General features: G+C 38.2%; 1 protein-coding gene across 5 annotated transcripts in view; it reads left to right on the top strand.

The window, feature by feature from the left end:
• PTPRN2 (protein tyrosine phosphatase receptor type N2) overlaps positions 1–26,341 on the top strand; it is a 561,093-nt gene that overhangs the window by 362,648 nt on the left and 172,104 nt on the right. The window lies entirely within an intron of this gene.

The raw sequence follows: 26,341 nt of genomic DNA, 5'->3' as shown, positions 1-26,341 counted from the left end.
TTTTAGGTCTCTTAAGTTTCATTCATTGTTCTGTTTTGTATTGAATAATACATGAGACAGCAGCAAAGTCAGTCCAGAAAATACAAATGGGGTGCTGCTGTCCTGACAAGGTCAGAGATGAATGTGGGGCACCATCACCTTTAGTTAAAAGTAACAGCAGCATAAAAATTTAACTCTGATCACTTTGGAAGTATTTTTTTTTAGGCACGATCTGCACGTTTGGCACACATGTACGTGGCATCTTTGGTTTTATATTGAAAAAAAATATGACTTTTTTTGAAACATTGGAGCCTTCCAAAAGGTTAGTGCATATTTGTGACACTTCTGTCTGCTGTTCTAGGGTATGTGGAAATGAATTCTCTGATCAAAGCAGAAATATTTCCTTCTAATAGCTGCTATTTTTTTTTTTACTTTTTTTTAATGTTTGTAATTGCAGTCCTCTGCTTTCAGCCATTCATAACAACTTTTACTTACAGGATGTAATGAGGTAAAATCAAAGTTTGTAACTTACTTGAAAAGGAAAGAAGAAAAGAAGTAGCATAGATTTTCCCATTTCTTTCTCTGTGACAAAAATTACTTGGATGCCACTTTTGAAGGAAGATTTGTGAGAGATTTGGAGGAAAAGCAAGGAGAAAAGCCATAACTATGGCTTGGTTTTGTGTAAGGCATTGTTTGGCAAGAGGGACAAGGAGGATGCTCCTGAAGAGAGTGTCAGTGTTATTTCCAAAAGGTGGTTTTGGTATAACTTTTTTTTTAAGCCTATTTCTTCTTTCCAGAAATGTCGAAATTATTTCAGAAGGCTGAGGCCATGACAAATGTATGATTCTGCAATTGTCTTTGGGCACTCAGATTAAAACTTATGCCATAAATGTTAAGATTTAAAACTTAGAGATGATTAGAACTCAGTAATCTACTCTTATTATAGCAATTCACGATATGAGTCAAATAATACTGTAGGATCAAACTGTGATTCCTTTTCCACCTTCATAGCATAGTGGGCAAATGTGTTCCTAGGCATCTAAGATTAGATCTGAATAGAAGATATATCTGTAAAGAAATCCATAAAAGTTATAGCTTAGAACAATAGCCAGTTTGGTTAATGTAGAAAGAAAGATAGAAATCCTTTATTATGACAGTTATTAGCCCAAATAATTTATAAACCAACTGTCTATTTCAGATAGATATACAAGGAAATGATTCTGCAATCTACCTGTTGCCAGCTTGACAGGCATCAAGGAGTGCCTGAAAACCTGAAATCTGCAAAGCTTCTCTGTCTACGTCCACGTTTCCTATTCTGATCATGACTGAAACAAAGTTGTCTGCAGCTTGAGTTTGACGTGGAAGTGCTGCACTATGGCATGGCTGAGATGGCTGGTGATCCAGGGGAGTGTGTTGTGTGTATTGATGTGTGCCCTTGGTCAGTTTGCATAATACCTCTTCTTCAGTAAACCAACTGTATATGTGGGCAGTATAAGCAGGATATAGTTAAAGCAGCAAGAACAGTACTGTACTAAATGTACTTGGTACTGAGAAATGAGTTATGGCCCTCAGAAAATGCGAGGGGTTCTTGATGTTTCGTGAGTATGTCAGAGAAGGTGCTTCCAGAGCAATATAACACATCGTAGAAACTAGAAACAAACAGCATGGAAATACTGCCAACATTCTCTGATACCCTCTGGCCTTATTTTAATAGACATATGAGTAAATGAAGCAGCAACTCCAGGCGTTTCTTCATCTTCCAGACTGATTTAACTTTTAACAAATGCTAAGTAATATTCAAACAGTTATTTGAACAACACATTTTTATTGCACATCCTGTACTAGTGCGTTTATTTTACAATGGATATATGAAATACTGAAAGTATCACGAAAGGCTTTTCCTAAGACCTTTTGCAGTTGCAGTTGTTTAAGTCCAGGAGGTTTGCATAATAAGTGTTTGGGCCCTTTTCAAACTAAACTGCACCTCGAGAATTTCAGTTTGCCCATCACTAACATTCATTCAAATCCATGTTTGAATTGGGGAAAAAACTATCTTCACTTTACAGAAATGTAGCTATCTATAGCAACCCAAATGGATTAGAGCTGCTGCATTAGAGAAGTCCGTTAGAGTAGTGTAAAGCACAGCTACATTTTGAAAAGTACAGTTGCCTCCAATCAACCCGAAAAATCCTGTTATTTCTGAAAACATAACTTAAAAATGCACACCAGGCTGCAGGCCTTCTTAAAAAAGTGTAGGTTTAAACCCTAAGTGCTATCGTTCCCTATTTATCTTCTGTTATTCTGCTATTTTTGATAGCAGCTCAAACTAAATGAGTGCTGATATCCATCATGAACCTCTCATCCACTTCTCTACTTTGAAGCACCATGATACATTTCTTCTGGTCTCAGGTACAACTTGCTGTGCTCCCATCAATGTACTGCATACAAGCATAACAAGCAGCAGGCCACATCTAGGTGACAAAGGACAAGAACCAACAACATGAAGATCCTGCATCACAACATTGTGACAGTGGGGGATGTCAGAATCAGAATGCCAGCATGAATTTCCTGATTTTTTTTCCAGGTAATCCACAGTGTCCTACAGCCTCTATGACGATTGTGAACCTCAGTAGTACAGTTCCCGCCATATAAATGTGAAAACAAAATGGTTGAGTTCTGGAGAATATGGTGGCAACCTTCGAAGTGGCAGGACTGAAATGCTACACTGAGCTGCTCTAGTTGGGCTTCTCATTTGAGATCCTTTGTCTCCTGCTTCTCTTTTCAATAATCTTGAAAACTTGTTTCTGAAGACAAGTTCCCTATTTATAGGGAAAGTTGTTGCATTTTTATATTTTGCAGGAGCAGTCTTTCATATCAAAATTTGTTTGATATGGAAATATTGTATTCTTGCTGCTTTTAAAACCACCTACATAGACACCAAGTTTCTGAATTACCAGAAAAATCTATAGGCTTTTGTGCACAAACAAACCCAGCTTTTTAGTATGCACCTGCTTAAGCAGTTCCTTTGAAAACAGCATCCTTGGATTTTTGTTTCTCCCTATAAATAGCCTTGCTTTGCAGAATGCCATTTATGACAGGCTCTTTTAAATACATCACTAAGGAAAAATATGTAGTCCTGATTAAAAATGAATTATATACATCAAAATTAAAGTTGTTTGCAATAACATAGCACTCTTCTGCATCTTCTGCTAGCATCAGCACAATTAGTGGAAAACATAAAAGGAGGTATCTCCCACACTTTTGAAAGTACAGTTGCAGTGGTGGAGGGAGGTGGGAGGATATGGATCTTTTTGGATCATCTTTGCAGTAGGTGGCTGCAGGAGGAGGAAGCTTGCATTACAGTCTGAGAGATAGCATGAAGCTGCTTGAAATTATGAGCTGTGCTACAGGTTGTTAAATATATATGATCAATATCTCCTTATTACTTTGAGACACAAAATGCTGTTCCTATCGACATTAGCTTTTGTAAATGCTTTTGGAAAAAGCTGACTCTTGGAACTATTAAAATGACTTCTTGAGAATATAGCTTATATTTTGTTGCAGTCAGTCAGGAGCGTCTGCTCCAATATACTTTGATAGATCCATGCTGTTATGTGGAATTTCTCACAAAATTTATTTGAAGTTATGGATTTGTGCTTGGATAAGATCTGAAAAAGTTAAAAGATTTTCCTAATCTAGTAATTTTTGCATAATGGTACAGAATTTTGGGCTGTCATTCAATACTCATGATATTCATGGTACAAACAGTAATCAGTAGCTGACAGACTACATAGCAACACTTGTGTCTCAGGTTCATTTCTGTATTTGAATGGATGTTGAGGTGTGCATGAGCATCTTAGAAGAAGGCTTTTATGTAATGTAATCTCAGTATTTTTATTCCTTTAATGTTTTTCTCATTTCCAGACCATCATTAAAATATTTCAGCTTCCAAGCAGTACTGGATAAGTAAGCCTATGATCTAGTGGTGATAGACACATCAAAGTTAATCATGGCCTTAATTTAAAAAAGATAACCCAGAAAGCATAACCAATAAATACAAAAGAAGGTTTGCACTCATTTTGAGTGCATCCATTATGTTGTGTGTGCTATAGACTAAGCTGCTACCAGGGCCCTTCAAAATTCTTGAATGTTCTCTTTTTGTTTTGGGACTGTCAGAAATACAGGCTGATGGTTATTCTAATCTCTCTCTAAACCAGCTGTGTCTGCCAGCTTAAGAAACAATTATGACGAATGCAGTTCCTCAATGAATTCACTTGAATGTGAAATAATACAGCACAAGAGCTGAACAGTGTAGTTTATGCACTTATATTGAGTATTTGCTCATTTTTGAAGTTGGCTTGTGTATTGTTTTGTGGGGTTTTTTTGTTGTTGTTTTGTTTTTTTTTTGCTTTTGGTAGCAGTACTGCACTTCTGTATGCTGTATTTCTTTTTCTTTGAAAGGTAAAAGGCACTTTTGATAACAGGATGTAGAGACTGTTTTCATTCATGGTAACGTTCAAGGTACGGTGAAAAGTGGTCCCATCCAGGAAAAAAAAATCTTATGTATTTTGTTTATACCTTCCATGTGTCCAACCTTTTGGTTTGCTTGGGCTGCACTGAGTGAAGAGGAACTGCTTGGACTGCATATATGTGACCCAAGACAATAAATATATATATATATGTAAATAAATAAGATATAGTTAATATATATAAGTGAAAAAATATATTTTCCTTTTTATATTTTTTATAAAACGTTAAAAAAAGAATGCAACAAAACCCATAAACCTAGTAGGTTGTACATGCATGACTTGTAGCTGTGGGCAGGTTGGTTAGTATTACCAATCATTAAAGTTTCTTGGTGGTTCTGTTAGAAATTTAAGCTGCAAACTTCCATCATTTGGAAATTTGTAGCATCTGCCCCAGTATTTTATTATCTGAATTCACCAGAGAAGTTTTCCCCCTTAATGGACAGATGAGAATGGAGAAGGAGCCTGGTTGTGAATCATGATCTAGAAAGTTTGTTACGGACCATAGAATCAAGGTGAGAAGTGGAAAAGGTCTCTTCTAAATAATCTGAGGAAGTGTTTGCATCACAGGTCTGGTTCGTATAAGACACCTCTAAGCTCCCCGACATTTGCTGCATCATCAGTGTGGTAGTGCATAAGAAGTCAGGAAGATTTGAGGAGGCTGTCAGGGATGCTTTCTTGGTACAGATGCTGTCTCCAGGGCCAGCCAGGACTGATGAATAGTTGAGTGTGTGGAAACGCTGTGCAGAGGATCTACAACCAAAGCAAAACCAGAAATGGATGTTGGTGATATGGCAATATAGGCTGAATCTTCCCACCAGTATTCCATTACATTTTGTTGCTGTGCAACAGATAGCAGCAGAGGGGCAGCCTGACAAAATGACATGGAAGTGCATAAGAAGCAGAAGTGTGGAGCTGGATTCCTCCATCTGGAAAAAAAAAAAAAAATGGCTCCCATTGACTTTATTGACCTTTGCTGAATATTTATGGAGAACAAACAGTGAATGTGAACAGTGAGGTGATAGGAGGTGCATTTCAGCAGTTGTGACAGCAACATAAAAAGCAAGCTGTGTTTCAGACAGCCATGCACAGCTCTCACGCCATGAAATAAGGAGAGACTCAATCAGCTCAATCTGCATGAACCAGTGAATTATGACCATGAAACTATGTGTGGGGCTGTTATCAGCTTCAGTGTGTTGGAAATGATAGTGGCAGTGTTAGAATATTACGGAGTTTGCGCCAGATGTTTCCTATGGATGTTCACACAGAAACAGAAAGAACACAGACACGCAGGTTTGTTAGGACCTATTGAACCAATATGAGGCTGAAGGTGACAGTTTCCTGGATTGCATCATTACCAGTGGCAAGACATGATGTCACCACTACAAGCAATCCATGGAGTGGTGACATGTGAATTCCTCCTCAAATAAAAAGTTAGAGATGAAGCCTTCAGTGAGTAAAGTGCTGCCATCTGGGATGAGAAAGGATTGATCCTTCTGGATTTCCTGGAAGCTGAACAAACCATCAATTCTGTTCACATCAGAACACTGACTAAGCTGAAATCTCAAACTTCCAGAGTTAGGCAACACTGCCATCACAGCAGCACTGATGGATCACATCCTCTGGTGCAGATTTTTATGAGCACAGCATACAGGCTCATAAAAATTGCTGGTGAAAATGCATAGCAAATAGTAGAGACTATGTTTTAAAGTAGTGTTTTGTAGCTGAAAACTTGCTCTATCAAATAGTGTTTTTGTGCTCTATCTGTTGTAGTTTCCATGAAAATAAATAGGAGGCATTACTTTTAAAGCAACCTATGTATATCCATAGACTCATAGGATGGCTTGAGTTGGAAGTGACCTTAATGATCATTCAGTTCCAACCCTCTCCCATGGGCTGATTTCCATCCACCAACTTAGGCTGGCTAGGGCTCCATTTAACCTGGCCTTGAGCATCTCCAGGGATAGGGCACCTACAGTTTCTCTATGCAGTCTGTTCTACTGATTCACCACTCTCATAATGAGATGTGTCTTCCATATATCTAAACTAAGTCTCCCCTTCTTCAGTTTAAAGTCATTACCCCTTATCTGATCACCACATTTCCTGTTGGAGTCCCTCCCCAGCTTTTCTGTAGGCCTCCTTTTAAATACTGAAATGTTGCTATAAAGTCTACCTGGAGCCTACTCTTCACTAATCTGAACAAACTTAGCTCTCTCAGCCTGTTTTTACAAGAGAGTTTTCAGATGTACTTAGGTAATCTTATGCGGTTTTGTTCATTGTTTATTTCTCATATTCTAGATGTAGGGTTCCCTCTGCATAGAGCCTGATCCATGGGATTGCTTACCACTTATGCAAAATATGTATGAACTACATGTGAATGTATGAAGTGTTACGGAACACAGAGCGATTTCAAACTGGGTACCCAGAACCAATAAGTGTGTTTTGACATAAATATTCCCATGCCTTAAATCACCTTTTTACAAGAGGGAGCAATGCCCACTCGTATTATAGGCAGGATATGAAATTCATTAAAATTTTGGAGTGGTTGTATACTGGAACGATGAGTACTGAAGAAGGAAATGAAAATATTGAAAATTATTGATGTCTGTCACCAGAAAGGCTTTGTGTAATGTAAGGGAAATGAGGCCAATGGCCTCACAGACAGCAAAAGCACTGTGCAGCTCTTCAGGAGTGGTGAACTGCTGAGTACTCCAAGTGGAGTCTCTTAGAAAAATACAAATTCAACATATATGCACAAGACTGAGTTGAATTGCCAACCTTAATCCTGTCTTTTCCTGCCCATCTTAGTGCTCCATTTTCCAAACTCAGTACAGTAATTAAAAGGTTCGTCAAAAACAGTTTGTGCCAGCAAAGAACAGCAGGTAAGTCCCACAGGATGCTTTAAAAAACTTCCCTTGGGAAGTATAGGCTGACTTTTCCTGCACCCCCAATGTAGGATGGAAAGTCAAATCCCTCCTACCTGTTGCAGCATTTCACCATGTGCTTTCTCCTTCTGGGCTGTGCACTGAATGCTGTCATGTATTTATTCCAGTAAATACTTCATAGGAAATACTTCAGCATTCATCAGAGCTGAGATGGAAATCCCTCCCTTGGGAATGCCACAGCTGCTAAGATGCTGTGTGATGTTCAGTCTACGGCTCAATGAATGTTTAACTGGGCCATGTGAAGAGGAAGAGTTTCATCAGAATGGACCGAGAGACCTCAGCTCTGGTGGCTTCAGCTGCTGGGCAGGAGGAATTATTCTGGTGCCATAGGTGGAGGAGCAGTTTGGGCCCACGCCATGCAGGCAACTGCTCCAAGTACTGAGCTGCTAGATGGAAGGGGCACAAGCATCTTGTCCTTGTCCTTTGAAAAAAACAGACCTCCTTTGCTTCCCTAAACAAAAGGTGTAACTATCTCATTTGAGAATAATATTTATCTGTGAACCTTACATGCAAATAAATTCCCCTGTGCTAATGACTCCCTGAATGAGGCAAGCACAAAGCCATACCCATATTTGGCATCTTGTACTCAGTGGGCTGAGCAGATCCAGTGGCATATTAGCTGGGAACCCTTCAGTCTGGCTGTTTTTGTATCCCAAAATGCTTAATTCAAAGTTGGGAAACACCCTCAGCAGCAGGACATCTGAGAGGTAATTTTTGCAGTGCCGTTGCCTAACTTCCTTCGGTTACTCTAGCCCAAGGATTACAAAAAGTGGATATTTAGGGATGGGCAAGATTTAGTCCACAGGTTGACAGGCAGCATTTGCAGGGAAATCTGCATAAAAGTTTTCATTAATGTAAGATACAAGGTTGCTCACGAGAAACCTTTTCTGAAGTGTATTTAAACTATGCACTTCAAAGCATGCTGGTGCTTCTGAGAGGAGGAGAAAAAGGAGGAGAAAATCTCCAAAGCGATATATGGAAATAAGAGGACAGGCTCTTTGCTCCTCTTGCATAAATGCACCTGACTTTGACACAAGAAAGGAAAGAGCAGACAACAGAAGCAGCTCAAAGCTCTTAGCTGAAGCCTTCTGTAGAAGTAATAACACATTGGGTTTAACCTGAACTCGAATTTTCCTATCAATTCAGTGTTGTTTTTTTCTCATGACCTGTCCAGCTTGTATTATACACTTCAAGATATATATACTTCAAGATGCTGCAGATATACCCTTCTTAAGATAACTGAGTGCTAACAGTAGGTGGGGATACAATACAGTTATTCTGTAGCATTTACAAACAATCTGAAGCCAGTCTGACTTGCTATTAATTTTAATTAAGGCTTGCAATAAAAACAAACAGAATAGTGAAGAGCAGGGGCAAAAATGAATGCATAGGTCATGCTTTTAGTTCCCTTTAGGCAGTAATCTGAAAGCTTGTTTTGGCATTGCAGGTGGAATACACGACCAAAGTTTAATCTCTACTGCTTGTTTTTCTCTGAAAAATTATGTCTTCTGTTTTTCATTTGCCTCAGTGAAAGAAAATTCAAACTGGTTTTGTGACCATTTCAAGCACTGGTCTACAAATCAATTTTAAATATATATCCATTCATTCAAGATTTCTTATCTTATATTTTAAAGGAAAGGCAATAGGGGATGCTGATATTCTTTTAATTAAACTTTAAACCACAAAAGGTTTAAATAATACAATAGGTTTAAAAGAATGTCTCTGATGTGCTCTTCCTGGAAGCTAAACTGTGAACGTCTTTCTCTGTGGAACCAAACCTGAGAGAAAGAAGGATGCAAGCAGTTTCTTGCTCTCGCAGCTACCCATACTTTGCTCCACAGACAGGAGACAGTGAGTCTCTGTCTGTCCATTGCCCAAAGTTGCAGATTTTAGTATTTTAAAATGTACCAATAACTTACATCTTTTTCACTCCAGCTGTGTAGAAGGGAATGATAGTTTTCTTCTAAAATCAGAATAATGTCCTCTTTGTTCCATGGCACTGCCCCTCCTGTACGAAAAGCTCCGGAATACATAAATGCAGGACCAGGAAATGCAACCAGCAGTATCTGAGGGATGGTAGAAAGATTTATGTGGATAAAGGTGCAGAGAAGCACTGTGCTAGAAACAGTTCTATTTCTGAACGTAGATGCTATTTTGCCTTGTGCCTTAACACAGATTGTTGTATGCAGCATTTCTCCTGTCTGTTTATTCATGCTTGTCAGATATCTGATGATAAATACAACGTGGTTTATCCCTAGATCTCCAGCAGTGTTAAACTTCTAACAAGAGGTAAAGGTGTAAGGGGAAAAAAAAATAAGATGAAGTTACTGGGTTCACAGTAGACTCAGTAGCCTCTCCCAGCTCACAATTCCTTATTCCCTTATGTCATATATGTCACAAAAGATTATAGTAAATGACAAAAGTGATAATAAATAGAAAGCTATTTCTAAAATACTTTTTCTTTCATATTGTTACTTTGAATACAATTTTCAGAGATCACCAGAAAACCAGAAATTGACATGAAAACTTAGGGAACATGAAATTACCTAACATATGAAAAGTAAGTCACAAATGTTTTTTAAGTCTCACGAGATAATTGCAGCCTCTGGAAAATAGCAGTCTTTCAATGCTGCATATCGTGTTCTTCTTACCAATAAGAATTTTTTGTTAATAATTGCATTAAAATATCACCCCACTCATGTTCTGAAGCAGCACTCAAGGCTTAGCAATTGCTGAATTTTTAATTACATGATTTTATTATTCCTTCACTATCTTTAATTTTTTTGCTTATGCGTAGGAAACTAAGAGATAAATATATTAATTAAAATATTGAATGAAAGAGCAGTTTAAACTTGTGTGTAGGTATTTGCACGTGTCTGTCTTTCATCTAACAAATCGAATACTTCCTGAAGAAAGAAAATGTGAAGAGACAGCCACAGCCAACAGCAAGCTCCTAGAAATTCAATGGCATGATCCACAACAGAAAATCTTTGTGAGAGGATATGTTACTTCCCACAACTGTGTATTATGTACTGCATGATTTGGTAGCACATTCTGGCAGTAGAATCCCTCACTTATGCAAACTGCCCCCCACGAAGCTAAAAGGAACCAACTTTTGAATTGAATTGATCTTTGCTGTCTCTTTTGTGATTTTTTCATTTTTCAGCAGTGTTTCTGGTGTGTTATTGGCACAGGCTGCCCAGGGAGGTGGTAGAGTCACCATCCTTGGAAGTGTTCAAGAAACATGAAGATGTGGCACTGAGGAACTTGGTTAGTGGGCATTGAGATTGGGTTTGTGGTTGGATTTGTTTATTTTAATGGTCTTTTCCAACTTTAATGATTCTATGAATATATATGTATTGCTGTGATACATCAAATAATGATAATTCATAATACTTATATCAATACAAACTCAGCTTACCTTATGCTTTGTCTCCATAGTAAAGTAGTTTTATAATCACATCAATATTTAATTGAAATAGAATGAACCATTTCAGAATCCTGTAGATCAGTTCTGTAGGGTCTCATGTTTGTTTTAACTTGCATGCAGGCAAATTCAACTGAATCAAGACATGTGTAAAACAAAGTAAGGGGTCCCACAGATTTCATTAGCTTAATTTCCTCCACCTAGGCCTCTGCAATAGGCCACAGATACCCAAGTTTGCTTTTCAGACCATGCACTAGTCCAGGCACTAGTCCCACAGTCCCCAAAAATCTGGTGCAGAGAGCACTGAGCACCAAACCTGTGTCTGTCACCTTGGTGAGTCATTTTCCTTCATTGATGATGGTGATAGTAATCTATAGCTATTTCGGCGTATGCTGTCTGTGTATCTACTTAATGATACGTTTATAAATCAAAAGATTTCTAACATGATACCAAATATTTTAACAGTAATTAGAACATATGATGACATTGAATTTTAACTGAAACAACTCTGTTGTAAAGACTTCAGTCTGCCAGCAGTGGAAATCTGACATTTATCCAGGCTTTGTGCTGCTTGAAGCTACTGGCCATTAGAGCTGAATGGTTGTGCTGCCTCACTCAGCCTGTCCACTTCCCAGAGGTATTTCGAGAGCATGAAGGCATTTCTTTTCCTCTTTTTGTTTGTTTGTTTGTACAGAGCCCAGTGAGTTATGTGGCTTTCCTTGGGAAATAAAAAGACTTGCAAACATAACATTTATTCATCCCTGACATTTCAAATCTATGTGTTGGTGGTTAAACATTTAGTTACATGGCTATTTTTCTAATGGACTGCCTTACTTAAAAATGAACAATAAAATGCCAGCCTGCCTTAACTGCTGTATTATGGTCAAATTCCCTGGTGAAATATGTGTAAGTCTTGCTGACTTCAGTGGGAGCAGCGTACATCTGAGGGCAAAATTTGTCTCTTACGGATTGATTGTCAGATGTTTGCTGCTGTGTGCCAGATATTCAAAGGCACTTAGCTTCCAGCAACTCTTGTAATGAAGCCTCTGGCTGAATTTTCACTGTCTTTTTGTGAATCTCACATACAATGTGTAAATAAAAATGGGCCTGAGTCCTTATGTTCACTGGGAAGTAATTTATTCTCAGGAGCAGTCCCAATGTGTATCTTGATCCTATTGAGATGATTAAGTACTTATTAACATGAGTAAGAGTTACAGATTAGAGCATTCTGTTGACAGTTTAGAAAATCGTAAAGTCACAATTTATATTAAAGTCAACAGGAAGAGATAGGAGGAGCAGGAAGCATTCATTAAGATGCAGACTATACTGGGGTCACCAGTAGCCTGTGTTGGTCAAATCCAAGGTGTGATTTTTAAATTGCATCTTTGTTTTTGTGGGTATCACTTCACACTTGCTACGAATTGTGCCCGCAGTTTTGAGCTAACAAGGTATTTCTCTCAGCTTTTTATCATGGGCAGTAAATCTCACTTGCCAAATTAGTAAGCAATTTAAGAATGAATTTAAAAGAGAATATTGGCAGAGTGCTTTATTTTATTGCTAAAATTGACTTTCTCTTCGGGCTACACCACTCTCAGCCAGCTATCTGCATTTTCTTTCCCAAAATTTACCATTGTGGGAGTGCACCTCGTGATGCTTGGTACTGGTTTCCAGCTGCTTTTTGGTTGCATGGTTTCTGACACATTTCAGTAGCAGTTTCAAGGAGCGAGAGAGCTCATGGCTGGGAAAGAATAGCATGGCAGCACAGTGTAGCATAGCATAGCATAACACATAGCATAACAGTGTAGCATAGAATAGAGTAGAAAAGTACTTGATCGAGCAGCTGGCAACCCTTCCTGTGTCAGGCGGGGTTAGAACTTGATGATCCTTCCAACCCAAGCCATTCTATGATTTCTGTAATAGAGTAGAGTAGAGCAGAGTAGAGTAGAGGAGAATAATTTACTTGGAAGGGACCTACAAAGATCATCAAGTCCAACTGCCTAACTACTTCAGAGCTTACCAAAAGATAAAACACATTATTAAGGGCATTTTATCCAAATTCCTCTTAAACACAGACAGGCATGGGGCGTCATCTGTCTCTCTAGGGAGCATGTTTCAATGTTTGACCACCCTCATGGTAAAGAATTTTTTTCCAATAGGAAAATGGGATTGTGATTCCCTGCACCAATGCTTGTTGTGTTTTTGGAGATCTGGACTCCGAGTGGTCTGCTTCAGATTTAGCCTAACAGCAGTATTCAGGCTCTGTGGTGTGAGCTGCAGTTTGAAAAAGTTTCCATGTGTATTGTATGAATTTAGCAGTTTTATAAAATAGACTTTTTAAATGGTAGGCATCCATCTGTCAGACTCACCACCCATATTGAGTAGGAAGGTCTTTTTGACATTGTTGCAGTGTAAATTAATTTGTCCGGAAAATTGTTTTAAACTAAAGATTAGATATTAGGAGTAATATTTTTAGTCAGAGGCACAGGATCAGCTTACTCACAGAATCTGTGGGTACCCCATTCCTGGACGTGTTCAGTGCCAGATTGGATGGGCAGCCTGATCTGGTGAGTGGCAACCTTGCCCACAGCAGGGGGTTGGAAATGGATGATGATTAAGGTTCCTTCCTACCAAAGACATTCTGTGATTCTATGGCAAATGTTTATTGTATTTCTTATTGATAGGAAACCAGCAAACATGGAATGTTAATTTCTTTTTGGGTCTAGTCATCATCTATTTATCAAATGCTACTCAAACATCGGTTGATGGAGCCATGCAGATTTGTGAACCAGACAGACTTACTTATGCGGGATGCAGTTAGAGAAGAGCAGGTTTCCACACTTAGTCATTCATACATTTTCATGAAAGTCTCCCTGATAAGCTAAGAAATACCATATCATTGCTTATCTTGAAATAATGTAATCAAAGCTTGTTGAACATGAGATCTTAGACCTCAAAAGGTTTGAATTTATCTGGAATGTGTGTGTTTATGCACACATACTTATAAAAGGCTGCATTTTATCCCATGACTCAAAGCTAAATTCCTTGAATTGAAGGGGTAAATACCTTGAATTGAATGTTACATTTGGTATCTTTTTGCCATATGTATATACATATTGTAAAGAAATACATAGACATACAAATCTTGTGTCATACAATCATAGACCGTGTTATATTAGTCCCATGTGAGTGTAGTTCAATTTATGCTATACATGAAGGCTAGGGCTTTTGAAAATCAAAAGCATATCATGTGGTTGTTAGAAGAGTTAGATTAGCCCATTCTAGACATATGGTCAGGGAGAAAGATGCACGGATCTGGGCAGCAGCTGAGGATATTATTTCAGAGTTTAAGCGTAACAAAAGAGGCCACAATGAAACCTTAGAGACCTAACTTCAAAACAAAATTATTAATAGCCAAGAGGGTAAAAGCTTTAGTGAAATTCAGAATCTAGTTCTAAATAGGATCTCCACTTCAAGAATGAATAATAGATGGAGTCCAACTGTTCTGTGGTTGAGCACAAATTAGTGATTCATTGATTGTAATCAAATGCAGCTGCTTGTAATCAAAGCATAGGTTTTGATAGGTCATTATCAAATGATATGCTAATTTTCTGTGTATATAAAGAGCAGAGATGGAGCTTGTCAAAAAAAGTCTTGATGATGCAAAACACAGTTTTGTGAAAAGTTTACCTTTGTACTTCCTTTCTTATCTCTCCTTTACTTTTTTTTTACCAGTCAGTATTTTCTGGTCCAATAATTAGTTTGAGTTTTGTGGGAGCTAATTGGAAATTTCACCAGCATTTGGATTTGTGCAGCGTGGCACACTAATGCAGTTGAAAGAAGAGGATATCTTAGCCCTTCTTCGTACTGTTAGCATTATTAGCTCAGAATGAATGCTGTTATAGTTGGACATAAATTTGCGAATCTGAATATTGTGGAGTGTTTATGCAAGTTTTTTCAGATTCACCTGTTTGAAGTTTAAATGCTGAAGTAAAATGGCAGTAGTTAGTCTGTAATAGTTAATGAAAGAGAACTACAGGTATTCAGAAACTAAAAATGAGATGACTTTCTAAGTGCTTAAATTTACATGCACATATGGAAGTATCTTGTCAGTATGTCTTGAAATTACCTGAGCCAAACTCTATACAAAAATTATTCCTCTGCTGGTATCAAAGATCTCATATATAATCATAGTAACGCATTTAAAGTTCAAAACTTTCCTGATACATCTTTTCCTCTGGGAAAAAGAGATTATTTTGCCCATTAATTGCTAGGAAGCAATTGTTAGTGTCATCCCTTGATAGGATGCATTTGATTATCTCATCACTTATTCTGAAGCAGCTCTGTGAGCCAGAAGGTCATTCTCAAGTTTGAACTTCAGCTGTGCTACTTAAACAGAGATGTTGAAAAAGACAACTGGACAGTTGTGATCCCTTAGTCTGACTTCATGACAGAGAAACCAGTTCAGTGAAAATTAGGTTAAGTTCAATGGGTTTTTAAAGGGCATATATCTATCTCTTTTTACCATACTTTTCATTCAGTGTTGATGCTGAGTTTGCAATCTGTAGTTCCTCTTCATTCCCTACTTGCATTTAGGTGATCAAGAAAATTTTTTCCATATCAATATAGCCAGGAGGCTTACTTTTCCTAGCCTCCAGCCTTGCATGTTAGTTGTAGAAGTACTGATGTGTTGACACATTAAGTTGGTCTTCTACTTTTGTGATTTTTTTGTAACTGATGTAATTCTTACTCTGGGGATGCTCTTGTAGAAGTGTTTCTGATATCAAAGAATGTCCATGACGTGATGGGCACTGCAGAGAAGAAATCAGAGCACTCTTGCTCTGACATGTAGCTCTGATATGGGCATGTCTTAACTCTGAGAATAAGCTTGCAGAATAAATGATTGAAAGGCTTTAGAGGGAAGTTGTGTTTTTCCACTTGTAGGGTTTTGCATCCAGGCTGTTGAAAGACCTGTTGGGGGTTGGAGATTCATGATCTTTGAGGTCCCTTCCAACCCTGGCCATTCTGTGATTCTGTGATTCTGTACCGGAGTCCCAAAGGAAATCAGCTGCTCAGGCATTGGTACTGGTATGTGATGTTACAAGTATCCCCCATGACTTAGAATAATCTGTTCCTGCCCCTCCATGGCAGAGTATGATCTGAACTCATCTTCAGCATCTTCCTACCACATAAACATTTCTCTATCTCCAGAAATAATCCCAGTACTGTAACACGTATTTCTAGTTCATCTTTTCCTCTGAAAATGTCCCAGATCTTGCAACCGTTGTCACCTATCAGTATTCATCTATAAAGCAAACACATTTCAGATTACACGATGGTTTCTGAATGGAAAACCAGAAGAGAAGAGAGGATTCTTTTCTCACTAATCATGAATATTGGAATTAGGGTAGAAAATGTAGACAAAAGTAACAAAAGTTGTTGCACTGGGTTTGGTTGTTTTTGCAGTTGTGTTTTTTTTTTTCCCTTGTAAGGAATTTAAGATAGTTTTCTTCAATGAGGCAATTTAAGATTACTATCTTACCATATTGAAGATAATTAATATATTAATTATTTCATCAGTTTAATTAAAGTAATCTCCATATGGCTCAGAGTATTTATAGATGTAGATGGACAGACGATAGCAATGCAGAAAAATAAGTGCAATCTCAAAGAGCTAATTGTCTTTGTGTTTGTAGACCATGCTCATTAGAAATGTGGCATACCCTATAAACCTGTTGTTTCCATTGTTTGTTTCTAAAATATTTTTAGCACAGCTGTTGTGTGAGTTTTTCTTTTTGGCCAGTATGACAGAGAACAGTTTTAGGTTATATTACAGTATTTTATTTCCAAAGTGAACCAGTAAGTACACTAAATTGTTTTTTTCATGAAAACTTTCTAAAGTAAAATAAAATTTAATATATTTATGCTGTTTTCTCACTCAGTTCCACACCAATTATTCGTCAGTTTTGGGTATCTTATAGTAAGGAACGTGTATGATTGTATAGCTCTGTGAAATCTGATGGTCTAGTTATTTCCATCATGTGCATGAAAAGTTAATATGGAGAAAACAGAACCATAATTCACTCAAAACTTAAAGTGGTTCAGTCAAAACTGAAATTTTGCGATTCCAGGGGACAGGCAAGGCATAGCTGAGGGATGGACAAAGTAGACAAAGAAACCAGAGGACTTTTATTTCCTCTAGCAGTGGCTCCACCTATGTATGAGATAAAGATACAAACTCCAGTAAAGAATAAGAAACATAGATTGAGCTTAACATATTTCTTTTCTACAAAGGCTTTCTTTGAGGGGAAAAAAAAGAGGGAATGAGAGAGAAAGAGAAATGATATCATCTCTCTTCTTTTTCTAGTCTCAGCCTGAAGCCAGTATAATTGCTTGAGTGAGGGTGAGCAGCACGCCAGGCCAAGCCATACGTTTTGGCTGCCTGTTCTGCTGACTGATGCGTTGTTATTTGAAGTGCTGCATACCTCATTATGTGCAATTAATAAAGTAGCATTGTGGGCAGAGCTACAGTGCCCCCAGATCTGTGGAGCAGGTTAAAAAGTGGACCAGCACTTAAAAGTTGTGAAGCAGAGAAAACAATCTGTAAAAATTGACAGTGAATAACAATGCTAGCCTTGTACGCTCTGTGTTGCCCCACTTTCTGCTCCAAACCACAGCCAAAACAGCCAGTTCTCATTTTTTATTTCTTTATATAGTCACATTGGCATGTTGGCACATTTCTTCACTTATTTGTGAAATCATTCAAATATTCGTGCTGGGACTGCAAGAATAAAATGTCATTTTCATTTTCTAGGTGAAAATGTCTTTGTAATAAACAGATAAAATTGAAATTTATACTTAGCTTCACAGAAGGAGTAAAATATTTCCTATCAGATTGGAGTTTGTTAAAACCTTTACAGAAATGCTGTGTTCTAGAAATGCACTAATTGTTGGAGAGGCTGTGATGGGACAGAGAAATAAGGAGAAACTTTAACAGAAGATCCAGAAATGTGAGCAAAAGGGTTACTGGAAGAAAAGAGGAGCATTTGTGGACGAAGTACTTATGGTAAAAAGCTCTTATCCATGATTTTATTTACAGGAAGATAAGCCTGATCTATTGTCTTTACTTCTTATTTGTCCTACAGGCCTCCTTTATATAGCAAAAAATTGTTAAGGCATAAGCAATCAGTTAAATGGAAATAAATTAAAATTGCTTACCAAAAAAATCATAATATGCATTTGATTATTCAGCTTCGGTAGAACAAATATTTAGGGCAGCATTCAAGCTTTCATTGTTTTTATGACCAGTATGTTTTCTGCCATGAACTCAATCACGTCACAATAGGAGGTGAGGCTAAATGTTTAGACACATAACAAGTAATAATGATAAAAGAATTGACACTCTACACAGTGCAGAGGCTGTTACATTTTTAAATGCAAAATTAATTTAAAGATTGATTGAAGCCTTCTCCCTTTCTTCTAGTAATGGAATTAGCGTATTATTGTGGGCCTTCTGCCTCTCTTTGTCTTGCATGTGGCATCTGCAGTGAGTTCAGCAGTGCTTAAAAACACATTTAGATTTGAGCTTCGCAATAACCTTTGTGAATACTTTTCCCCCTTGAAACTTCACAATGAATTTGATAGTGGAGATGGAGGAGGAGAGAGAGGAGGGGTTGCATTAGAGCTTCAGAGGATTCTGAAGGGCTCTGTTTATCCTGAGCCCAGGTAAATTGCTGGAGATTTAGCACACAGCTCATGCCGTTTGGCTGAACGTGACCTTGAGAGGACACCTAACTCTGGTGTGAGAGGGGTAATTTTGTTTCATGCACTAGTCAATCTTGTGGCTGTTTCTCCAAAAGCAAGCAAATGCGCTGATGGAAATGTGTGATAGTGCTGTGAGACAGCCCACAAAATTGTAAGGGTTGATTATTAATTAAAGCTGTAGTACTACAGTGCAAAATTATTTCTGCTTGTTTTTAGGGGGGCTATGTTTGCTGGGCTAGCACATTTCAGATCTTGCACAAATGGCTATTCACCTGCAGAAGCAATCATCCTTACATGGCAACCCATGCCTTTTTGCACGTCTTCTTCCGAGAGGTGCTGATGAATATCCACTTGCTGGAGGGCTGTTAGAAAAGATCTGTGTTTGACAAGACGAGTTTTTTAGCTCTTGGGTATTCCTGTAGTTTTAACTAAATCAGACTTGTAGGGCACTCCTAATTGCTTCGCCAGATTCAATATGCAGCCACAAATGGAAGCGCTCTGCTCTAATTCCTATTCTGAATATCAACAAGTTGTGAAAGGTTTGTGTGGGAGAAGGCTTGCAGTGTGAGGACTAGGCAGCTCTCGGGAGAGCAGCCTGAGGCTGCGGGGCACAGCTACAAGGGATATTCCCCCATCATCAGTTTTGGTGTGTTAATGCTCTTGTTCATTTCTTGCATTGCAATTAAAAATAATAACGAGAGAAAGAACAGCAGTAAATAATGCAGTGCTTAAAATAATGAAATCGAATGCATCTGAATCTGCTACCCTTGTCAGGGAAAACTCAGATTAGCCAAAATCTGCTAATGTTTACTCATATTAGAGTAATCTCAAAATTTCAGTATTTTTTCTTAACTGAATCAATTCATTTGTACTTTGCAGCGTCTGATGCACAGACTCAGATGCAAATGATCCAAATCGTTTATTTCAAGTTCTCACATCACTTATATACCTTTACAAGTTTTCTTTTTCTAGCTTTCCCATCCACCCCTACAACTTTCCCATCCACCTTTACATGTCAACAGAGCATTCTAAAAACGCTCTTCAACCGTTCACACAGGCGCTTATCAATCAGAGCCGTGAGACGTTCTTTCTTCTTCTAGAGGTGTCCTTGGTTCTCATGCTGTTTATCTTGCTCCACAGCTTCTGCTCTGAACAGTTTTTCTTGTATTCCCATAGTACTTCAGTTGGACTATAACAGGTCTACATAGAAAATGAAGATCTTATCATCTCAATGACTTTTAAATGTCCCTTCCAACCTAAACCATCCTATAGTTCTATGAAGGACACAGTGAAGGAATTCTTAGCATTCCAGATGAAAATAGATCCATTAATTATTATTTTTTCATTTAATTTCATCTGAGTGCCTCTATGTATGGCTTGGCTAGTATTATATCACTTTGACTTAATTGTATGAAATAAGTTAAAACAAAAGATTCAAGACATTTAATGCATAGGAAGAACTAATGGCACCATCTACCATTGTAGATGGTAAAGCTCCCCAGAACTGCATCATCTTTGCATTCTTCTATATATGAAGCAATCTTTAATTTGTGCAATCCGAATTTTTCCATAGAAATTATTTTACAGGCTGGATTTCACCAATAATGGTATCCTCGGCTCCATCAGAAGAGGAATGGCCAGCAGGGACAGGAAGGTGATTGTCCCTCTCTACTCTTCCCTTGTGAGGCCCCATCTGGAATACTGTGTCCAGGTCTGGAGCCCCCAGTATAAGGACAGAGAGCTGTTGGAGAAGGTCCAAAGAAGGGCCACAAAGATGATCAGAGGGCTGGAGCACCTCCTCTACAAAGACAGGCTGAGGAAGCTGGGCTTGTTCTGCTTGGAGAGAAGAAGGCTGCAGGTAGCCTTTTGGTACCTAAAGGAAGCCTACAAACAGGAGGAGAGTCAACTCTTTGAAAGGGTAGATAACAGCAGGAGAAGGGGAAATGGTTTTAAGTTGAGGGAGGGAAGATTTAGGTTGGATGTCACGGGGAAGTTCTTTTCCAAGAGAGTGGTGAGGTGCTGGAACAGGCTGCCCAGAGAAGTTGTGGATGCCCCGTCCCTGGAGGTGTTCAAGGCCAGGTTGGATGGGGCCTTGGGCAGCATGGTCCAGGATTAAATGTGGAAGTTGGTGGCCCTGCCTGTGGCAGAGGGGTTGGAGATTCATGATCCTTGAGGATCCTTTCCAATCCTGTGATTCTGTATGATAATAATCACTGTGATTGTAGTTCCCTAGGTTACCACAATGGAGCAAACTAAAAGCATGCTCAGCTCCGCTATGGCAGTCGCTTCTGTGAATACTCTGGCTTCACAGACGATGCAGGTTCCCTTCCCACACTTCCTCCCTGAGGATCCGGGCAAAATGTAAATAGTGAAAATACAATGTTCAATAACTGCTTATCCAGGGAGCACCAGCTGAGGACTTGGTGAAAAAGTCGTTTGTGGTCATGTAATTAATGACAGCAAGTTTCAAGCTGAAAGAGGGGAGATTTTGATTGGATATAAGGAAAAAGTTTTTTACAATAAGGGAAGTAAAGCACTGGCACAGGCTGTCCAGAGAGATGGTGGATGCCCCGTCCCTGGATACATTCAAGGCCAGACTGGATGGGGCTCTGAGAACCTGATGGAGCTGTAGGTGTCCTTGCTCATTGCAGGGGGGGGTTCAACCAAATGGCCTTTAAGGATCCCTTCCAACTCAAACAATTCCGTGATTCTATGAAAGCAGAGGGAATTGAAAAACAGTAGCATTTCAAAAAAGGAATAGCATTTCAAAAATAAAAGAGGGATGGCTGTTTTAACTAGCAAACTGTGTGGTTTTAAATATCCAATAAATCTCTTCTCAGGCAGAACCCCTTTACCCAGGCTTGTACATTCTCTCCACAGTGTGTAGCTCAGTTGGGGTAAAGGCAGAGATGAAGTATGAGGAATGGAAAACATGCAAATAAAATTCCTGCACGTACTTCAGACACTGCCTATGCAGCCTGTAATTTTTAGGGCAAAGGTTTGATTTCTGATGCTTCCAGTGAAGTTTGAAACTGAAACAAACCCTGGCTCCTGTGGAGAAGAAAATGTATCTGAGGAAGTTTATCTTTTTTAATCAATGCACCTACAAAAAAGTGTTAGATCTAAAATGTATAGGTTTTGTCAGAACAGGCTTCTATAAAAATTCAATCCAGAGAATGCTTCTGTGTCTTTTTAATAAGATTTACATTGGAAAATAAGTTTTTATAGGACTTTATCTCAGTCCTTTGAAACTAGACAGAACAGTAAATGAACCTGATAAACAAGATTTAGAATTGATTAAGTAGAAAAATATGATAGATTAGCTTTTCAGCTGAAGATAAATGAAATGCAGAAGCTCAATATAGACCAGAATAATTATTTAAGAAGTATTATTTTAAAATATTTCATTCTTAAGTAGTTTAATTACATTTTACTTGGGAACAATTTCTACCCTTGTTCCTATGATAGTTTATTAACATATCATAGTGTATAAAAAAGAAAAAACAATCAGTAATTCCATCCAGAGCACCTGCCATCGAGTTATTTTTCTATTATTGATTTGTTTTGTTGAAATAAGCATCACAAAGGCTTTTTTTTTTTTAAAGTTGATGACATGTTTTGAAGAAGGGACTATTTCAAGGTAGTTTGTTGTAATATGTACTGGAAGTATTCCAACCATACACACATACATGTTTGTTTGTAGGTGTATATACACACACATGCAGATAGTGTTCTGAGAAGAGAGCATCTCATTAATGCTCTGAAACCCAAGAGAGATGAGCACATGCCCGTACTACACATTTATCTGTAAGGAAGTAACAATACAGCACCAACCTCTGTAAAGAGCAGGATGCAGATCAGTGGCCATGGAAAGAAAGGCAAACTTTTCCATCAGATTCACTACATGTCCACTACAGCTTTCTCTCACCATACTATGCGTTGCTTTTATCATCTGTGAAAGTCTGGAAAAAGAGTGACATCACAGAGGAACATACAAAATAATCTGGTCTGTGGTTGAATATTTGGTCTAAGTCTCTGAGTTTCCTTGAGCTCATGGGTGGTAAGATCAGAAATTTTGTCAGCAGTTTCATTGCTTGATGCCTAAAAGTGATGACAGTTTGGATTTGAGTCTCAAATATCCTCTGAAAATCAAGTGACCTGCTAAGTGCTTAGCTGTGAACTAAGCCCAATTTCTGTTACTCATGCTTGAACTTATTGGCTACCATACTTTAAAACAATATACAGCATTTATAGACGTATGCAAACACAAATCTTGGTCTGCTGAGATTTTGTGTTTTTTCTCCTTCTAATGGGTGTTCAAACATCACATATAACCTTTTGTCCGTCTCTTTCTTCACAGGGCTATATTTATAAATGGTTTCACCTTTAATATGGCCCTGCTTCCCTATTTTAGAGAACAGAAATGACTTATCAGCTTGGTAGCAGATCCTTATTTTTCTGCCTCCCACAATCCATCAGGAGAGGGTTAAGAAAAGGCCCAGTTATCTCATAGCAGTCAAATTCTTTGTACATCATTGAGTTTTACATTGAACATCTCTGTGTGCTGTCAGCTGCAGAGAAAGAAGATTATACTGTCTGTCTGCTACATGAATGCCCTGTAAATGCTGCTTCAGTGCAAAAAGCCAGATTTCTAATCAGCGATGAAATAAACAGAAACTGCTAGTTATTTTAGCATTTGAATAGTCAGATTTGGTTGCTTTAATGTACAACAGCAATTTACTTAATGTATTAACAGACGTCTAATAGGGGCAACAGCCAAAATGGTAATATATTACCACCAAAGTGGTAATCCAAACCCCACAAATGAGACAGGTTACGACAGTGTTTAGCAAGAGCTGTTCTACACAGTGGTTGCTCACCAGCATTTGCAGGGCAAACAGTGCCTCTGGAATCTATAACTGATTCAGAACAACTCATCCCCAAGTTGGCAAGGAGTAAGGATAGCAGGAATGGAGATACGCAAAATTCTTTATGGTTTTTAATGCTAGTTTTTTTTTTCAAGACAGCTGTAAACACCATCTTTCTGGGCACCACTAAATACAGTTAGAAGAAAAGCTTTTTCCTGATTTGATAAAATACAACTGCATAAGGGGAAAAGTGAAGACATAATTTGGATTTAAACTTTTAATCCGTCAAGTTGCATCGCAGTAGACGTGCACATGCTGCAGGTCAGCTGTGTATGGAAATGGCAATGCGAGGTGCAATTAGTAACTGGTCTTGAGTGTATCTGGTCTCCTAAAGGATGTATGTATACAGGACAACATAAGGTTCTAATTAATTCTAAAGAAGAAAAGATCTGAATTAGGGCAGTGTCAATTTTGTATAGGAAACCCTTGTATCTTTCAAGAAATGACAGGGATCTTTATGAAGTGATGCAACACTTTGAAAATCAGAATGAATGTGCAGATTGCTCATTCTGCTGCTAGTGGGAATCATGATAGTATAGCCTGCATGGGGCTTTGTTTTCATAGTTGTGTACTGAAACAACCAAACTTCATAATTAGAGTAGAGCCCACGGTCCCAGACTTTTAAGAACCTGTCCTTAACTCTAGTGTTCATCATGTTTCCCTGCAGAATCAATACTCACCAGCAGCAGAAACTGTAATGTTGGCCATGGGGGCTTTTACAAATAATGGCACTTGGAATGTTCATAGCACAACAGCCTTGCTGCTAGAGATTTACTGCTGCAGAGATTCCCACCTTTCCTATGGCATTTGTAAATATTACTGTTTAAAAATCAGTGTAGATCTTTAATAAGGTGCTACAAAGAGACTGTTTTAAACTTTGCAGAGAAAAATATCAGTTTCTATGTAAAACATTGGGTTTTTTTAGTTGCCAAAGCTAACATACGCAGCTATGACCACAGTTTCATGTCTCAGTTTAATACAACGAAAATTCTGTGTGTCAGCAGCCATCCTTTGATGCAGTTTGTTATTTCCACATCTTCCTTCAAAGCTTCCTTTTTCATTTCAATGTGGGGAGTCTTCAAGCTTTTGGATATCTTGGTTTACTCCGTTTCCCATGCAAGACTGGAAACTTAAAAGAGGCTTACAAATAGGAGTGCCAAAATGCTTAATGACCAGGCATGTCTTGTGAACATCAAAAAAATATGCAGCTGTGCTTTCTGTTTTTTTAAAGGACTTTGAGACCAGGATTCAAGATTGCCAAAAAAAACCATCCATTTTTTGGTTCATTTGTGACACTGCGTGGTGGTTATGTCCTTGGTACAAGCAATTGTATTGCCTGTTCTCCCAGGTAACTAGCAATAGGACAGGACATAATGGCTCTAAGTTGTGCCAGAAGAGATTCAGGTTGGTTATTAGGAAAAATTTCTCCTCAGAAAGAGTGCTAGGACATTGACACAGGCTGTCCAGGGAGGTGGTGGAGTTACCATGCCTGGAGGTGTTCAAGAAATGTGGAGATGTGGTGCTGAGGGATGTAGTTTGTGGGCATGGTGGGATGGGTTGATTGTTGGACTTCATGATCTTATAGGTCTTTTCCAGTCTTAATGAGTCTATGATTTTGTGACTGTGTCTTTAGATCAAATGACTGGGAAATGTAACTTAGTTATTGTGGTTTACTCTCTGAAGATCCACAGTCATAAATTTGCATAAGTGCTAGGAGTGCTGAAGAAACTGATATTTTTCTTATGTATCAAATTTCTCCTGTTGCCAATTTTAATTCCACATACAGCTTAAGAATTGTGCTTCTTCACATCTTGGGCATGGTATTTTTTCCAGACCAGCTTGTAAGGGAAAAATGTGAAGGGCTTTGAACTCTTAACCAGGACATTTTGAGAAAGAAAATGGGAAAAAAATCTTTCATTCTTGAATTCTGGCATCCTTTTTCTTTCTCAGCTTTGAATTACTGTTTGTTTCCTTTTTTATTTCTTATTTTTCTTTTAATGAAAGTGTTGTGGGGGAAAAAAAAGGAATCCTTTCTTGTATGTGACATAAAAGAAATAATAAGTAAAACCGAAAATAGCTGGAAGAAATAACAACTCTTTTGGTCCTGGCTTTCTCTTGCTTTAGCTTTACAGCAGTGTGACTTTCTAGCTGGGCATGGACAATTGCAGTCACATCAGTATCAACTTCCCTTAAATGCATTACGGAAAATACTCATTGCTACAACTAGTATAGAATTAAACTATTCATTTGTTTAGACCTAATTACGAGAGGTTGAGGTCAGGCGTAGACATACATTGACTGGATCCAATAATGGTCAGAGTTTTTGTGTGAAAATAATTCATAATTTAGAGTAATTTACAATTACCTTCTATTTTCAGGGTAATAAAAATCATATATTTTAACCAACATGGAAGCTTTGATCATGCAATCAACTTTGCAGTGAATACATGCTGCAGATGGGGAGTCATCTGCAGATCTGGAGCTTAGTTCTCTGTTTACAAAGCAGTAAGCATCCCATCTCCCATGGCAGCAAATAGGAACGCTGCTTCCTCTGCTTTGGTGTGTTCAATGACAGATAAGCAAGTCATTCCAATTTTAAACGAATAAAAACTTGAATTGTTGCCAAAAGATCTGTTAAAAGTACAATGGCAAGTCTTAAAATCGAAATACATCATTCATTCCCTCTGGAATGGCTTCAGGATGCTCAAAGGCTTCACTTCAATCCCAAGGTAAATGTGAGCAACTTTGAATAGCTGTGAACCACCTTTTGAAGTT

The sequence above is a fragment of the Meleagris gallopavo genome, chromosome 6 (assembly GCF_000146605.3).
Source record: "Meleagris gallopavo isolate NT-WF06-2002-E0010 breed Aviagen turkey brand Nicholas breeding stock chromosome 6, Turkey_5.1, whole genome shotgun sequence".
Classification (NCBI taxonomy): domain Eukaryota; kingdom Metazoa; phylum Chordata; class Aves; order Galliformes; family Phasianidae; genus Meleagris; species Meleagris gallopavo.
The sequence above is the reverse complement of the archived record's forward strand: the minus strand, read 5'-3'. Positions and strand labels throughout refer to the sequence as shown.